The following is an 11,748-nucleotide window of genomic DNA, read 5'->3' on the forward strand; positions in this document are numbered from 1 at the left end:
TAACCAGCTGTACAATGGGGACAAGAGGGTCCTAAGTGAGCCTCATAGTAAGTAAAATAAGATATGTATAAGGCCTGAGGACGTGTGTGGGCTGCGAACCAAATACTGGGGCAAATGCATCACCAGTGGGTAACATATAAAAAGAGCTCAGAACATTTGGGGGCTATTAATTTTTTTTATTAAAAATTAAAAGACATGAAATAATGTCCTCATGCCTTGAATCCAGCAGCTATGAGGGTCCTTCAGATAAACACCAAGACTGACCCAGGTCTGCTAACCTCATGATCATAAGGGCCCAACAACCATTTCCTTCCATTCTGGGACCCTCACATGGCCACTCTGCACAGGTGGCAGGCCTGGTACTTTAGGAAGTAATAAGGAATGATGTAAAGTTATGTACAAAACAAATTATGCATAAATTTAATTGATTATGCATAAAATTAAAGAACAGTTTATGTAGACCGACCATGAGGTGCTGTTTTCTGTCCTGTTTTAAGATGATTTAATTGACAAATCGAAATTGTATGTATTTAAGCTTCGATGTCTGCTGTTTGTGTCCAATACTCCACACACTGTCCTGCTCATGTGTGGGAGGAGAATATTTAAGATGGACCTTCTGTGTTAATTTTAAATACACATTCCTGTTAACTAGAGTTGCTGCTGTGTACATTGTCCTTTGAGAACTCAATGTTCTTACCAAAAGAAGTTGTACTGTCTGACCAGCTCCTGTTCTTCACACCCACTGACCTCTGCTAACTGCCATTCTGCTCTGAGTTTGGGTGACATTATTAAGAGAGTGAACCCAGCCAACTGTTGGCCTGTGAGTAAGAAGGCACTAGGGTGTGCAGAACGGTCAATGGTCATAGGTTGGTTGGTGCCTTTAAGTGTCCTTGGTCTGTGGTTAAAATGCTTTAAATGCCTGTGTGAGGGCGCAATGATAGGAGCCCAAGAGTGGCCCCCAACATGTTTATCTATTGTTGTGTAATTGTAGCCCTTTTAAAACCTTACTTCTCTGTGTTAAGAATCATGTGGGCGTACTGACCTATCTGCTCCGGATTAGTGCTCAGTTCCTCTGTGTTTATTGTATTTAAAAATGTATAAAAACCATGGGGAAAATGAACAGGTAATACGATGAGATTGTATCTGGAGCCAAAATGGTTGTTTTTCCAACTCTGTACCTAGGTTTGTTTGAAAGAGGGTCTGTTCTTTCCTTTGTGGACAGGAAGTGCAGGGATCAATGATTGTAGAAAGAGTTTTTTTTTTTAAGGTGGTCAATCAATGCATATTTATTGAAACAATAACTATGAATGAATGAATGAATGAATGAATGAATGATTGAAAATGAATACCTGCTTGGGCCAGTATCATGATCTGAGACTAAGATTAGCTGCCTTGTTCACTAATGGCCATGAAGCAGGTCTTCCTACTTTGTAATATCTGCCTTGTGTTCCCCAGAGTGGAGGCCCTAATATGAATGGAGACCTAGTCTGCTGGTTGAGACCTTGGCAGTGACCACTGTGGGCAATGAGCCATCGACCAACAATGTGAGTAATGGCTCCTTTTGTTATTTTGAACTTGGGATTTGGGCTGATGGGTATTTGTTTCATTATTAAACATGATTGAGTTTGTAAATAAAATCAAAGATGGCCAAAGCACTAGTCAGTGATGAGAGAGTCGTGAAACAAGGGTAATTAATCCAATTAGGCATAATAATTACCAAATTAGAAATTATATAGTTGGCTGTTCCCTATGTGGAAAATAGCAAAGAAAAATGGAATAGCTCAGGCTAGGGTGACAGCTTAATTGGTAATGTGCTTGCCCTACAAGCACGAGGGCCTGCCTTCAATAATGTCCTGGTGCCCACATGCACAAACTAGGCATGGTGGCATGCTTATAGTCTCAGTCCTGGAGAGGCAGAGACAGGACGAGCTCTGGGGTTCTTTGGCTAGTCACCCTTGCCTACTTGGGGAGCTCCAGTCCAGTGGGAGACTCCATGTCACAAAACAACATGGACAGTGATTGAGGAAGAATACTCTTTTGTTCTCTGGCCTCAACATGCATGCACATACATGTGCACCTGCACAAAATGAGCACATATATTACACAGGAAGTGCATTGCATACGTTCTGTGTTATATTTTTTTTATTATTGTGAGGGTGATGTGTTCATGCATGGTTATGATTCTATTAAAAATGTTGATTCACTTCTGAAACAGAACCATTGGGCTAATGAATATAAGACAGCATGACCAGAGAGGATGATCACTCAGTTCTTGCTGTTGGAGAGGCATCAGAGCCAAAGTGCCTCAGCTTTGTCCACTGTGAGCTTGTGTGCAGTCCCTAGACACGTGTGAGTTCAGCTATGATAGCCCTCTGCATTTGGAATGGGCAGTTGGTGGTTTCTAGTTGTTAGCTAAGATTCACATATGTTGCTTCATGATTTTCTTTTTAAATCTGAAAACAAAACCCAAGTGGTCCAACCTCAGGCTAAGGAGGCTAATATTGGACAACTATTAAGCTTCTTCATCAATTCCATGCAAGGATGCGTCTGAAAATTGACCCAGCTTGCATGTTTCCAATAACTGTTTTCTATTACGTAGAATGAGGGCATTGGAGTTTATTCAATCTTGTAATATTTGTGAGGGACTTTTACTCTTATTTGGAGATAAAAGGTACGTAAAATGTGAGCGTTGATGCCATCATGATTTGAAACAACTTTAAAATTTATTTTATGTGCTTGAGCGTTTGCCTGCATATACCTATTTATATCACATGCATGCCTGGTGCCCATGGGAGTCAGTAGAGGATGTTTGGTCCCCAAAATGGAGCTACTGATGTTTGTGAACCACCATATGGGTGCTGTGAACTGAATCCAGGGCCTCTGCAGGAGTAACAAGTGTTATAAACTCTGAGCCACTTCTCCAGGCCTTGTCTTCATGGTTTAAAGTCTTTAGAGAGTTATTCAAGGGAATTTACAAACAAGTAATCACATGAATGGAAAATAACCAGCCATTAAACTAAGAGAGGGCAAGAATAAGGCAAAGATGATACAATGCCCTTGAATTTTTAAAAATCCATTTTATGTTGCCTCAGTTTTTATTTTGAATATGAGTTTAACTTCCTTGTACCAGAAGTAGTATCAGTGACTCAGATCTTAAAGGTGTTAGAGCCAAATATCTTCTCCATTCACCTGCTGGTGACCATTTCCCAATGGGCAAGTGCTGCCTGCTGACTTGCCCCATGAGTCTACCAGCTCGCCTAAAGCCATTTCCTAACCCCTCTGTAGGAAATTCTCCAGGTCAACCCTCTCCACGAAGTCCCATCATGGCAGGACTAGACTTCATAGATTCTCCCTTGACAGAGACCTAAAAGCCAAATTAAAGTAAGATAAAACACTTATCACCCTAGAATTATGATCCAAATTATATACATTAAAAGTCCTTAAAAATATTTTGAATAAGGAGTTAGCCAATATGCTTGTAACCATGCAAACAAGGTGGTGTGTTGGAGGCTAATTTTAGCACTAAAAGTAAATAATTCCATAAATGCATTGAAGAATTGAAAGCCCAAAACATGGATTGGTGATGTGAATGGCCCAAGCATGAGAGGATTGCAATTCTCTAATGTGCTCCTAGCCACCATAACAGCCTGCACGGCCCATTCTCTTAGCCAGCTGTTTTGGGTTTTATTGTATATATTACATGATTTGGTTAGACATTCGACCGTAAGTAAAGTTCTAGGCTGTTTATTCTTTGAGCTAGGAGTGAGAAAAAGGAGATGAACTTCATTGCCCCGCGTTAAAAAGTCATGGATGGCGCTTGCTCCTAACGTTTTCTTAGAAAGGACCAAATCACGGGGCTGGAGAGATTGCTCAGTGGTTTGGAGAGCTTCCTGGCCAGATCCCAGCACCTGTGTCAAGCCGCTCATAGTTACTAGTAAATCTAGTTCCAGGGGCCAAAATCCCTCTTCTGGTCTCCAAAGGCCAGGTGCACACAGTACATCACACATACACAGAGGGTCACACACACATGGACACACAATAAATAATGAAGACAATTTTTTTTTTTAAAGAGAGGTATGATCAAATCAAATGCAAGAGAGTCAGCGTGAGCTGGGGATGAAGGTATTGAGACTCAAACTCTTGACCTGTCTAAGTCCCTTAGGAAAAGACCCAGGCTGTTTTAGGATAAACAGCAGGCCCCAGCCCTGCCCCATGGATCTCTGTGCAGAGAGGAGAAGGTCTGGTGATTGCTTCCAAGACGAGCGGTGGTCTTCAGCCTTGCAGGAATGTTGTACACTTGAGATGTGGGTATGAAGAGTAAGGCTTTCTTTTTCTTATTTTTTTTAAATTAATTTAGATTTAAATAACCCTCCATGGCTCGTTGTATTAGGTGATTGGCTCATGGGAGTTTTAAGAATTCTAAAGAGAGATAAAAATACATAATTTAAATTAATGGATATTAATTGTAGTTTAATGGTTGAATATGCTACAAAGAAGCATTATTAATATAGTGCTATACAGCTGCATTTTGCTTCTAAAATTATTTAGTTCATGTATTTATTTCTTTCATTAACTTTTCAACATTTCCTTGACTTTGTATTCTATAGTCCATGTGAGCCTGTTTCTAATATTGAAGATTTATATATCTTAATGGACAAGAACCACAAAGCTATTGTCAAATTTACTAGTGGTGTATTAAGTGATTGTTTCAAGTATATTCTTTATATTATCAAATGACTTCCGCAAATGATTAGTGGCTACAAAGGGCTAGAAATGGAGCTCAGTGAGAGAATACTTGCCTATTGTAGGCAAGGTTCTGGGCTTCATCCCCAGCCCCACACGATAACACTGAGTCTTCCTGTGCCATAAAGTGATAATATGATGATTTCTGATTAATTTAGATCAACAGAAGTGCAATCCATAAATGAAAAATCTCAATCCACTTAAACACAACTCAATTCCATTAACACATAGTAAGACTACATTATTTATTTACACATAGTAAGTCCACATTATTTATTTACACATAGTAAGACCACATTATCGATTAACATAGTAAGACCACTTTATTTATTTACACATAATAAGATTACATAGTAAGAGTAAGACCACTTTATTTACTTACACAGAGTAAGGCCACTTTATTTATACATAGTAAGACATTATTTATTAACACATAGTAAGACCACTTTTTGTATTTACACAGATTAAGACATTATTTATTTACACATAGTAAGACCACATTATCTATTAACACATAGTAAGACCGCTTTATTTATTTACACAGAGTAAGACCACATTATCTATGAACACATAGACCACTTTATTATACTAGCATTTCCATACTTCACATTACTTTCACACCACAGTTGGTTTAATCCACTGATCATGTTCATAATAGCTTGTTGTATCTATAGTGACATCCTGGAGGGGTGGGGAAGAAAGGAGAGAGAGGAAGTTAGAAAGAGATAGATTGATTATGTAATCAACCTATCAATCAAAAAAAATCCACATTTTGGGGTGTTATTCTATCGACATGCACTTTCCAGGAGAGGGGCCACTAGCCACACTGAGCATTTGGACGGTCAGTGTTTTAACGTAGATGTCATCTCCATTTAAAATTCCCAACGTAGCTATTAATTCTTGAATAAGTGCGTTGATTGATCAGCTTTATTTACTTATTCATTACACTATTTACTTAGCCACAATGATATGTTTTAGAGTTGTGACACAGAGTGGAAAAAAGCAATTTTCTTTGTTTTCAAATTCGTGTTACTCTTCGAGATTGGGAGGAAAGGAATCAGAATTCTCAGCAATTTCAGAATTATGATTATTTTAAGCATGTATCTAAAATGCATGTCTAAAGCATAAATCACACTAGATTTGATGGCTTTGACGAAGAGCTACAGCCTACAGAAATATCCAAATAATATAACGTAATTTCCAATTCAGATCTCTCAGGAAGGTAACGGCCCCTGGTGGAATCATATGTGGACACTGCCCCTTTCAGGACTTATTTTGAATTGAACCTGTCTTAGCTGTTGAGAAAGGAGTTAAAGGACTTGCAGGAACTCTTCAGTACGTGCTTTATCTTTTTTATTATTCTGCCAGTCTGCATATGCTTGCATATACACATTATAGAGTAGGATCTGCATGTGGGGCGTTATAAATCGTTTCTCATAAATGATTGATTGAAGAGGACAGTACATTAGATAAGAGTCATTCTTTGACTACTCATGGGCATGTGTAAACATTGGTTTGCTTGATTTGGTTCACAGAGACTAAGGTATCAGGAAGAGGGCCTAAGGCTCTATTGCTCCCTGAATTTCCTAAAACCTGTATTTTTACTTTAATTATTATTCTTATTTTATGCACACATTTGTCTGTCTAAGAGTGTCAAATCCCCTGGAACTAGAGTTACAGATAGTTGTAAGCAGCCATGTGGGTGCTGGGAATTGAACCCAGGGCCTCTGGAAGAGCAGAAAGCGCTCTTAACTATTAAGCCATCTCTCCAGCTCCAAACCTGGATTTTTTTAAAAATTCAAATTCTCCAAAATTTATATCAAACATGTTAATTGCTTCTAAAATGTTCATCACTCTTTAGATAAAGGTTATTGCAACTTATTAAAGGTTTTTACTCTACAGGTTCAATGATGCGCTCCTCTTGGTACCTGAATGATTCTAAGCCTCTGTGGGGCAGGAAGAAAGGGACTCAGGCAAGTATTGTTGAGTGGCTATGCCATCCATAGGCTCACATCAAGAGGATGAATGACAGCTGCCAACAGACACGAAATAAAAAGTTAGAGAGGCGTGATGGCTCCCACCAATCATTCTAGCACCTGGGAGACTGAGGCAGAAGGACAGCTTTGAGTGTGGTGCCATCCTGGGCTACACAATGAGATCTTGTATTATTAAAAAAAGGGCTTCAATCCAAAACCAAATAGCTGCATGAAAGAAAACAAAGCAAAACAAAAAAACAAAAGCAACAAAAAAAAATCAGGATGATATTTTCAGAGGGATGTGAAGGGTTTTTAGCACAGCTGTGACAATCAGGTAATGCAAACTTTAACTAGCTAGAATTAGTCATTCGGTAGTGTTTAAGTCCTTGAAAACATAATGTGTGCACTTAATGTGCACAATTTCATCTTTCAATTATAAAAGCAGAACAAAACAAAAGTGAGCAAATCTGCCAGGCATCAGTTGCTGGTGGGGACCGAGATTTAATGATTTGAGCATAGCCTGGCTCCTGCTGCGCTCGGGCTTGTGTTTACGCACACGGCCCCTCTAAAATTCTCTTCTGTTTTTGTGTTTGTAGAAAGTTTGCCTTTCAGAAGATGATCTGATCTAAGTTTTTAAATATTCTGCAGAGGGACCCCAGCAAGATGCCGTGTATTATGTCTGGGTCTCTGGAGTCTGGGGTGCACTCCTTGACCAAACTGTCTTTAGGAAGCAGTTGAACGAATAATCCTGAGCACCAGAGTGGCAGGAAGCAATGTGATTGATTAAGCTATATGGTCAGGCTATAGGTCTAATTAAGAAGTGATCTTATTTACCTACTCTGAGGACATGAGCCTGGAAATCGCTTGCTATGTTAGTGAAAGATTATGGTTTTGGATTTCCATGATTAATGGGCACTAAGAGAAACTCTGAATGAAAAAAAATCAATAAATTATGCAGAAATAGTAATATACAGATACATAGTGAGGAAAATGCATTGAGCACAGACCAACAATGAGTACCTCTGGTGGATGTGTCAATACTTGTGCATAAACAGTAAACCGAGGTCTATTGGAAACACACATAGTTGGCAGGTCTGGGGTGGGTGTAGAGTTGCTGATAGTAATGCAGGCCAGTGTGACATTTGGCTCGTGGGCCCCAGTGGCTCCTCAATCAGGATTGTAGGAGTTTGTGAGGAAAATATAGAGATGTCAACTATGGTCAGTTAGGAAATCACAGTGCGAAGCAACAGCTGCTAGCCATTTTTAATGCTGGATTCCCTTACTTTCTACCAATAAAAACCCGCTGCCCCTCTGGGGCATGCAGTACTCCCAGACACACAGACTCACATGCACAGGTGCATCAAGGTGTCGCCACAGTGGTAGGAGGTGGCTAGATGTTGTTTGTGCTAAGGAGAAAGGATAAAAACATAAGCAATCTTGTAAGTATGTAATGGACTAAGAACAAGCGTGGGCCAACAGAGAGAATGCTGTCTGTAGTGCTGGCCCTGCTTTTGCTTTCATGTAGAATCTAAAGAAAAAAATAGAGAGGTCTAGAATGGAACCAGCAGCAGGGCTTGGAATGGGGGGTGAGTGTCAGTAATAGGGACAGAATTATTGTTAGACTATCTGATACACACACATGAAACTGTCCTGAGCCCCATTGTGTGTAAGTACACAGTAGCCATCTAACTCTAGGCTTTTTCTTTCTTTTGAAAGTTAGTGCTTGACTTCAGCAAGTGGATGCGCCCCCTCCAACTGAATCATCCCGGAACATCAAAGGTCTCAGTTTTTACCTCTGTGGGTAAGGAAAGAAGAGATTAATGTGAGTAATAGCTCAAATTTTATGTTCTTGGGTTCAGAGGTTGGCTTATGGGTGTTGCTTGCATCTTCCCAAAGTAATGAATGGATGTAATTCATGAGTAAAACCAACAAAGGCCATTGGTGGGCATCAAAATCGTGGATGGGAATGTGCTCAGACTGAGGGGTTTAATTAATGCGATTTAGCATCAGTAAAATTCAATAGAAGAAGGTAGGTGCCAGATCATTCATTTTCAGGGTTGCTTAATATTCTATTTTCTTCGTTCTTGCTGCAATTCACTTATGTACTTTTTACTGATAACACTCAGGTTGTTAATTTCTTAAGGAGAAATGGTGCAGGACATTAGACAAAATGATCTGTTTATTCTAGTTGCATAGTAAGATCATGGGGCTTCATTTATTCATGGTGCCACCCTTAAGGCCCAAAGCGTCCAGGCAAAGGGTCCACGATGAACACAGAAGGGTATGAGAACACTGACTGGCTAGAATGTAAAAAAAGGATACACATTTTGGGGGAAAGTGACCAGATTTATTAATTAAGTGGAGAATGGACATTTGACAAAGCAATGCATTGTCCAGTGATGTTGCTCTTGGGCCTTCTGATTTGTTCATTTATCATGTGTATACATAGATATGTGCATAGCTTAGCACATCAATGCATGAATAACAAGCAAACGGAGAAAGTGTATCAATAGCCTTGTAGAGCAGTGAGCTTTTCCAGGTGTCTGAATACAAGAGTTTTGACTAAACTGTAACTCGGGAAAATGTCAGAAAAAGAAAATCCCCCACCCCCCTCATTTCTGCTGTGAGGTGTGCTTCTTGCACAAGATGAGCACAGACAGTGATTTGGGCCTCCGTTCATTTCTTCTTTGAATTTTTTTATTATAATGGGGCGAGCACAAGAACGAATAAAGATGGCCAATTTGGCAAAAATAGAAAAAGAAAAGAAGGAAAGAAGCATTATTACTCGTTCCTTTCCAACCATCATAATACACATAGATGCGGTCTGTCTGACCATGGCCTTGAAGGACATGTCCTGTGCTGTGAACCACAGTATTGCTGTTTGGATTATGTTGATAGCTGGCCACTGGTTTTATTTAGACAAGAAATAAATTATATGTATGAAAATGATTGTTTGAATAATTGTCTAATTGAAAAAAAGGCTAAGCATGGGAGACTTCTGTGTACATTCTAATGAGCTTTACTGATCTAATTCTGTCCACCAAAGGCCATTCTCTTAAAAAGGACCTTGTCCACTGTGTCTGTGATTGCTGTGTCTATGATTACAGCTAATGTTTGGTCCAGTGTCTCAACTTTCATTTCGAAAAATTGAGTACCCTTAAAATTGAGTAAAGGAATGAGCTCACAGCTCAGCTGATTGATTACTTAAAGGATGTAGACCCGTGTACAGTTAGGGGAAGTTTTATAACACAAAAACTTGAATTGAAAATTTTTCATCTTATTATTGTTGTGGCGTGGGTGTGCACACACTATTGTGCATGTATGTAGGTCTGTGGACAGCCATTTGGAAGTTGATTCTCTCCTTTTCATGGCAGGGTGTGGTAGTAGAACTCAGGCCTGTGGCTTTCTCAGCAAGTACTTCTGCCCACTAATCATCTTGCCAGCCAAAGATTTGATTAATTTAGACTCATTAGTAATTAATAAAAGCCCTCCATCTTTAACTGACCTTTGTTGGATTGAATCATATTAACTGCAAGTTTTTAGTTCATTTCTGTGCCTGGGCCTCCACCACATCTTCTGATTTTATTTATATGTTGGCCGTTTATGCCTTTGACACAAGTACAAAAGTCCTTGAGTCCCTTCCCCACCCAGGTGGAAGCCAGCATCTCCGTCTTCGCTGCACGTCAGCTGTGGCGTTCTCATTCTGTGGAGAGTGGAAGGTGTTTCTCCTCTGTGACACATAACACTCTACGAAGAATGGGGCCCACAGACTTGAACCTTTTAATGGGCTGAGTCATGAGGGATTGGGCGACTAATCCAAACTTGGTGACTCTTACATCCCCATTGTTATGGGCTCCAAAATAACTCTACTTCTTTACGCACTGACTCATGTCCTCTTTAATGTTTCATACAACAGAAACTAAACTTCACCTCCCTGCACAAGGGAAACAAATGCAGTCATTAAGTCCGTGTGCTGCTACCCACGGACACCTTAGCCTCATTTATCCTTTTCAAGGGACCTGATTGTGCATTGCTATGGGTCTACCCTGAAACAGTGCTCCGAGAGGCCCCATGTTTCATGCATTAGCTGGCCGGCTCGTCATCTTTATTCTGTCAGTAGCTTGTTCACTCCTAAATTACATCAAGTGGATAGATGCTTGCCTATGAATAAAATAAAAGAAAGAATATGGAAGCAGCAGAGGGAATCGCCCAGAGTTTGTCGTTAATAAGATTCAGCATCCCTAACTCCTCTAATCATGGACGGCTTTGGTTTGTTCTCAGAATTTTTCAGTATTAAGATTTGCTTGGCGGCCTTAGTAGTTTACATGCTCAGTCAGTGATGAATGCCTGGACCCAGAACTCACTGAGGTGGGAGTGTGCAGAATGAGGGCGGCAGGCAGTGCTAAGGTACTTGCTGTGATTGGAGTGTGGTTCGTGGTTGTTCACATTTAGTTCCCCTAATCTGAAACATCAGAAAGTGTTCTTAAATCTGAAACTTACTGAGCATTGACTTTGGGTGCATGTGGAAGATTCCACACGTGTCCTCGTGATGGTTATAGTTAAAATACAGGCGGGTCCACTGAAGTATTGTAAAAACGTCCTTCTGGTCACAGGTGTAAGGTGACTAGGTGACAAATAAACTTATTTCTTTTGGGGTAATGTTCTTAAGATATTTGATTATGTTTCTGCAAATATTCCAAAAGTTGAAAAAAATTCCAAGCTTGCAAGTCAGAAGCAGGATATACTCAGCCGTGACTGTTGATAGCTCTGGCATGAGTTCTGCATCCTGTGATTTTATGGATACAGCATGAAACACACTAGTCTCACGCTTTCCATGAAGCCAGAATTCAGGGGTTTCTGTGTGGTCTCTTGTCAACTTACAACAAGATGCCAGGCAAAGTAGTTGCTTGGCTGTGTGTGTGTGTATGTTTTTGTGTGTCTGTGTGTGTGTGTCTGTGTGTATGTATGTGTGTTTGTGTGTATGTCTCTGTGTGTGTCTGTGTGTATGTCTGTGTGTGTGTGTCTGTGT

The 11,748-nt window shown here is 40.0% G+C and overlaps 2 long non-coding RNA genes across 9 annotated transcripts in view; both read left to right on the forward strand.

The window, feature by feature from the left end:
* Nucleotides 1-6,716, forward strand: part of LOC113456517 — an 8,984-nt gene extending 2,268 nt beyond the window's left edge. The window contains exons 2-5 of the long non-coding RNA XR_003377278.1: nt 1,456-1,544; nt 4,155-4,317; nt 5,953-6,078; nt 6,646-6,716. This is a non-coding gene — a long non-coding RNA (uncharacterized LOC113456517). The remainder of the gene's footprint in view (nt 1-1,455; nt 1,545-4,154; nt 4,318-5,952; nt 6,079-6,645) is intronic.
* Nucleotides 6,717-8,439: 1,723 nt separating this feature from the next.
* The window catches only part of LOC101981949, a 35,059-nt gene continuing 31,750 nt past the window's right edge, over nt 8,440-11,748 (forward strand). For 4 of the 8 annotated variants that reach the window (XR_001229514.1, XR_003377265.1, XR_003377267.1 and 1 more), the window contains exon 1: nt 8,440-8,541. This is a non-coding gene — a long non-coding RNA (uncharacterized LOC101981949). The remainder of the gene's footprint in view (nt 8,542-11,748) is intronic. The other 4 variants (XR_003377269.1, XR_003377268.1, XR_003377266.1 and 1 more) reach the window with 3 other exon arrangements.

Source organism: Microtus ochrogaster, chromosome 1 (assembly GCF_000317375.1).
Source record: "Microtus ochrogaster isolate Prairie Vole_2 chromosome 1, MicOch1.0, whole genome shotgun sequence".
NCBI classification, from domain to species: Eukaryota; Metazoa; Chordata; class Mammalia; order Rodentia; family Cricetidae; genus Microtus; species Microtus ochrogaster.